General features: G+C 40.9%; 1 pseudogene; it reads right to left on the bottom strand.

Moving 5' to 3' along the window:
* Positions 1 to 5,717: 5,717 nt before the first annotated feature.
* Positions 5,718 to 6,052, bottom strand: LOC118839530 (annotated as a pseudogene).
* Positions 6,053 to 6,545: the final 493 nt, after the last annotated feature.

Below are 6,545 nucleotides of genomic sequence, written 5' to 3'. Positions count from 1 at the left end.
GCCTCCCTTTCTCCCAACTCCAGGTTGTGCCAGTCTCAGTCCTTATCTGCTTCAATATTATTTAATCCCTTCTGGGTTGGGGGAGGGAGTGGAATGCTAATTGACTCCCATTCCTTTGTACCAGTTCCTTTTTGTCATAAAAGTCTCTAAAATCAGGAAATTATCACCAGCCTAACTCCTGATCAGTTAATCAAACAAGTATTTTTTTCTTCTGTCTTTCTTTATATTTGTAGCCCTTTATATACTCAGTGTCTGGCTCCAGCAGCCTCTAGACCCTTAATAAATGTAATAAATGGTGTTGACTAACTGAAATACTTAAGTTCCAAGTACCGTTATACCTTCCACATTGCAGGGGTTAGGGGCATGGTGTCCCCCTGGTCTAGAAAATCTGTGTAAAATTTTTTGACTCTCCCTTTGTATCAGAGAAGAAGTCTGAATTATTATGGCATCAAAAGAGAAAATGCTGATATTATACAATACTACACATATATTTCATGGACTTCTGAGTTTCTAAGCTTTTTCTGTGTTGTCCACTGGCCTTCACATGGTGTGTTGGCTGTGGCTTCTGCAAAACTCCTCCCAAATTCCCATTTAGCGTCTTATGCCAACCTGCAATAATATCGAAACTGTGATGGGGAAAGTCGAGATGTGGAAGGGATAACTGTATATACCAAGCATACAAAGGTAAAAAAGCCAAAAGAAAAACAGAATCAGTCTCTGGCTTCAAGTTTTACCTGCCTCTAAAGGCACCATCCATGATGTTCTGTCCACTAGAGTGCAGAGAATGAAGCCAGGAAGACTTGAGTTCAAATTCAGCCCTGATACATCCTAGCTGTGTGATCTTGGGTAAGTCATTTTACCTTTGTTTGCCTTGGTTTCCTCAACTAAAATGAGAATAATAGCATCTACCTCTAGGGTTGTGAGGATGAAATGAGATATTATTTTTTAAGTACTTGGCACATAGTTTATTTATTTCCTTTCCCTCATTTTTTTTAGATTTATATTTAACAAGGTGCTACTGTAGAGTAGGAAAAAACATGCCCCACACAAAATTTGTGCTATGCTTTCCCACCAGAACACCTGATTAGAGAATGAGCTGCAAAAAGAGTGACTCATAGCAGCTACTAGTGGTTGGAAGTCTTTATAAGGTCTTTGAGACCATCCCTTTAGGCACTGAAGGAGCTTCTTCCCTTGGGGTGATAACCTGCCCTTATATGAGTCTGTGTTATCTATCCATATATAGCTATCTGTGTATACATATATATGTGTACATATTACTAAGCAGTTTCACTCATTTCACATACCAGAAAGTTTATGCTTAAGATTCTGCAAGCTAGGCATCAGCAATATGTGAGCCAAGAATTACCAGAAGAGCAGGCTGGTTTTCGAAGAGGCAGAGGAACTAGAGACCAAATTGGCAACATTCACTGGATTAGGGAGAAAGCAAAAGAGTTCCAGAAAAACATCCACTCCTGCTTCATTGACTACACTAAAGCCTTTGACTGATTGGATCACAACAAAATGTGGCAAGTCCTCAAAGAGATGGGAGTAGTAGATCATCTTACTTATCTCCTAAGGAACCTGTATGCAGGTTGAGATGGAACAGGTTGAATTAGAACCACACATGGAACATCTGATTGATTTAAGATTGGGAAGGAAGTATGACAAGGCTGTATATTGTTACCTTACTTATTTAACTTACATGCAGAGTACACCATGTGAAATGTCAGGCTGGACAAATCCAAAACTGGAATTAAGGTTGTCTGACTTATCTGCAATCTCGGTTATGCAGATGATACCTCTTTAATGGCAGAAAGTGAAGAATTAAGAAGCCTCTGGATGAAGGTGAAAGGGGAGAGTGTAATAGCTGGCTTGAAGCTTAACATAAAAAGAAAAAAAAACTAAGATCTTAACAACTGGTCCCATCACTCCCTGGCAATTAGAGGGAGAAGAAATGGAAGCAGTGTCAGATTGTATATTCTTGGGCTCAAAGATCAATGAAGATGGTGACTGCAGCCATGAAATTCAAAGATAGATGCTTGCTCCATGAAAGGAAAAACTATGGCAAATCTGGAGAGCACACTAAAAGCAGAGCTATTACCTTGTTGACAAACATCTGTATAGTCAGAACTATGATTTTTCCAGTAGCAATGTATGGCTGTGAGAGTTGGACCATAAGGAAAGCTGAGGTGCTGTAGAATGGATGCTTTTCCATTGTGGTACTGGAGAAGACTTTTTTTTAAAGTTTAAATTATGTATTTAGTATTTAATTTTCCCCCCAAATACATGTAAAAGCAATTTTGACATTTGTTTTTTTTTTTAAATTTTAAGTTCCAAATTCTCTCCCTCCCTTCCCTTTCCCCTTGCTGAGAAGGCAAGCAATCTGATATATGCTATACATGTGCAGACATGCAAAACATATTTGGAGAAGACTTATGAGAGTCCTTTGGACAGCAAGGAGATCAAATCAGTCAATACTTAAAGAAATTCATTCAGACTATTCATTGGAAGGTGAAATACTAAAACTGAAGCTGAAATACTTTAGTCACGTAATGAGAAGACAGGACTCATTGGAAAAGACCCTGATGCTGGGGAAGACTGAAGGCAAAAGGAGAAGGGGAGGGCAGAGAATCAGATGGATGGACAGTGTCGTGGAAACAATGAACATGAACTTGGACACACTTTGAGAGATAGTGGAGGATAAAAGGGCCTTCAGTGCTATGGTCTATGAGTTCAATAAAAGGAGGACATGACTGAACAACTGAACAACACATGCGTATGTTTATATGTGTGTGTATATACACGTGTGTGTATATACATATGTGTGTATATACACATGGACATATACATTTATGTATGTATATACATGTGTGAGCATGTGTTTATGTGTCTGCACAATATATTGTATATATGGATTTAAAGATAGAACACTTATGGATTTATGTTATAAACACAATTGGCTTGTATTTATTGCAAATGTTTGTATATAGTATATGTATATGTGGGTATGGATGTATCTATCTGAGGCTGCATGGTACATACATACATAAATATACCTATGCTTAGCTAAACACCAATTTATACAGAAGTTAATTTATAGGAGAGAAATACTAGCAACCAGGGAATCAGGAAAAGCTTCATGTGGAAAGAAGGTGGGGCACCTGAAGCTGGATCTTCAAGAAAGTTAGGGTCTCCAAAAGGAGCAAGGGAGGATCTCTAAGCACTTTAGAAACAAGTCTCTGGAGGATCTGGGGAATGAAGGAAGGGACTGACTACTCCCCTTGAACGGTAAGGACTAGAAGAGGTGAAAAGGGTTGGAAAGGTAAAAAGGGAAATGGAACTATGTGTGTCCCCTTCCTCAATGACTCAACATATGTAAACCCCAGAATTCTGGAAGGTTCTGTCTCTGATTTAGAGCTGGAAAGGACCTGAGAGGGAGTCTAGTTCAAGGCCTTCATTATACAAGTGAGGAAACTATGATCTACAGAGATGAGGCAAAGGCAAGTCAAATCAGCAAACATTTATTAATATTCAAAATTGGCAAAGCTGACCAAAAAAGAGGGGAAATGACAAATGCTAGTGGGGCTGTGTGTGTGGAGGCACAAATCCAACTCAAATTGGCTCACAAGAGCTGATGGTTAAATTTTCAGTGTGAGCATGTATACCTCAGAAATTGGCAAATGCCACAAATTAGGTCTTGGTTTTTTTTTTATTTTGCTGATTGTGTAGACTAAGAAAGTGATGGAGAAAATGCAGACTCAGCTGTCATGTTGAAATTGAACCATTAACAACTACTCTTGAAGTCCATTCATCCAATCAGCTCTCCATCCACATTGTAAGGTTACTGTCTAATTGACACCTTCCCATCCTTTCTCCAATAATACCATGAAATACATTGTTGAAAGCTCTTGTAAAGCTTTAAACTCTACCATAGCATCCCCTCTCATCTGGTTCAGTAATTCTGTCAAAAAAGAAACCAAGGTTGACCTGTTCTTGAGGAAGCTGTGCTGACTCTTTTTTGCCATGGCCTCCATGACATGGTTAGCTATTTGCTAACCAAACCTTTAAGAATGTATTTTGGAATTTTTTCAGGAATCAGAGTCAAGCTCCTTGGCCTTATTTAACTTACATGCAGACTCTGTTTTCTTCCTATTTCTGGGAAATGGTGGCAAAGTTTGCCCTTCTCCAACCTTGTAGGACCTGTCCCATCTTCCAGGATTTGTAAGTTATACTTGAAAGTGGTCTAGCAATCAATTCCAGTTGCCTGTTGTTTGTTTTCCCCAGCAAGGTATGATATAGTTATCTGGCCCAGGTGGCTTCATTTCATCAAGGACAGCTATCACCTTATTTATCTGGGCTGTCAACTCTGTTCCATCCTTTACAAAGCAAAGGTCATTCTCCTTTACAGAGAAACCAGAGACAAAATGAAAATTTAGTCCTGTTTCTTCTTGGATCATCCTTTCCCTCCCAATATCCTTCCCCCACCCCCACCCCATCCTTTTCTTGTGCCTAACTTTTCTGAACAGCCTCATTCCCACCTTCTGAGCTCCTGGCCTTAATTTTGCCTGGACAGTTCCACTGCTGAAACTAGTCCTTCACTACAACTGGGCAGTGCTTTTATTCATTCCAATTTTTTTCCCTCCAGAAACTATTCCAAACCTTTCCTTCTTGTGTCAAGCCTCCCACACTTCCCTATCCTCCCCACTTTCTCAGCTTAGCACCTGGGCTCTTGAGTGAGAAAATTGAGGTCATTTTACCCATCTTCCTCAGAACTCATTGACCATTCCCCACTGTCTCCTCCTCTTCCCTGGTCTTTGACAATCTGGTGACCCTTCTCCTTGCTGAGGCCAACCCCTATAAACCTCTCCTATCTCCTCCAGCAGATTGTTTTCCAGCTTGTCCACCCCCATCTTCAACCCTCTTCCCATGTACTGGTTCCATCCTTACTGGCTTCAAATCCTATCTTTAAAAACTTTCTTTAGACTCTGCTCTCTCAAGTTAACATTCTATAGTCCTTTCTTTAGCCAAACTCCAAGGGAAAAAAAAAACATCTATTCCTGATGTTTCCACTTCTCTTTTTAATTACTCTTCAGTTGATGCAATCTAGCTTTCCAACCTCCTCTCTGGACCTCAGTCTCTGTCTTTGTACAATGAGCGGGTTGCACTGCGTGATGATCTCAAAAGTCCCTTTCCAGCTCTCATACATATAATATAAATCCCCCTTCTTTTGTCTTGCCCCAGGTTGCCCTTTCAGAGCTGGGAGGGAAGCATGGTACAAAGGACTATATGTCAAGCTTTCCCTTAGAAAAGGCTAATAAGAGTGGGCCAATCTTGAAGCCAAAACACCGGATTTAATCACATGCCCCCTTTCACTACCCCCACCCCTACCCTAGAGGCATACAAGTGCAGAGAAAAGATTTGTTCTTAGAAGTTGTGAGCTTGAAGACCTCATAGGCAAGATGTGCAACCCCAGGCAAGTCACTTAACCCCACTTGCCTCAATTTTCTCATCTTGTAAAATGAGCAGGAGAAGGAAATGAGAAACCACTCCAGTCTCTCTGCCAAGAAAACCCCAAATAGGGTACCGGAGAATCAGTCACGACTGAACATGAACAACCGACTTCTTCCACTTTAAAATAAGGCAAGAGGTGTGGAGTGGGAGGGATTAAATTACCTTGAATCTGTCATGACTGAACATGAACAACTGATTTCTTCTACTTTTTTTTTTGCTGTTTTTCTGATTTATTAAGACATTTTTCACAAGATTTCTTCAATTAGAAGTTCTTTGAAACAATACCATCATTTTTCGCCAGTCGGAGAATAGTCATCAGATTCCCCCATTCTACGAATTGCTCCACAAATTGCATAGGTTTTAAACTGGCCATTGAATCTGCCGGTAACCTTGTCAGCCTCGGCCACGTTCATCTGGATGGACGCGTGGTCCTTGGCCCCGATGATCCTGTTGCTCACAGAGCATTTCCGCGGCACGTACAGATCCACGAACTCTCCGGCGTCGTTCTGCATGTCGGAGGCTGTGGTACCGAGTGCAAACGCAAAAGCGGCGGAAGAGAAAAAGCTGATTTCTTCTACTTTAAAATAAGGCAAGAAGTGTGGGGTGGGAGGGATTAAATTACCTTGAATGCAATTAAACACTGTAATTGCAATTCTAGGCAGTGCTTGGAGTTGGAACCAGAAAGTCCTTGCCCTCTGGGGGCTTCCATTCATTGTATCTGGAAGTCCAAGTTGACACAAATACGAAAATACAGTGTGCACACAGAACACAAACCAAGGAATTTCCTGGGACTACTGGAAAAATAAGGGGTGGGAAACTGGGGAGCCCGGCAGGAGGGGAGGAGAGCAAACATATCATCAGAAGATTCTTCCTGCAGAAGATGAGTGCTAAATTTTGAAGGAAGCACTGGATTCTAGGAGCCAGAGATTGATCTTTTCAGTCTTCTTACACCTTACTCCCCAACACCTACTCTTTGGTCCAGTGACACTTGGCTGTTCCAAGAGCAAGCTCCTTCATCTCTTGGCTCCTGGCAT

This window comes from Trichosurus vulpecula, chromosome 2, assembly GCF_011100635.1.
Source record: "Trichosurus vulpecula isolate mTriVul1 chromosome 2, mTriVul1.pri, whole genome shotgun sequence".
Classification (NCBI taxonomy): domain Eukaryota; kingdom Metazoa; phylum Chordata; class Mammalia; order Diprotodontia; family Phalangeridae; genus Trichosurus; species Trichosurus vulpecula.
Note: the sequence above shows the minus strand (reverse complement) of the source record. Positions and strands in the feature narration are given on the sequence as shown.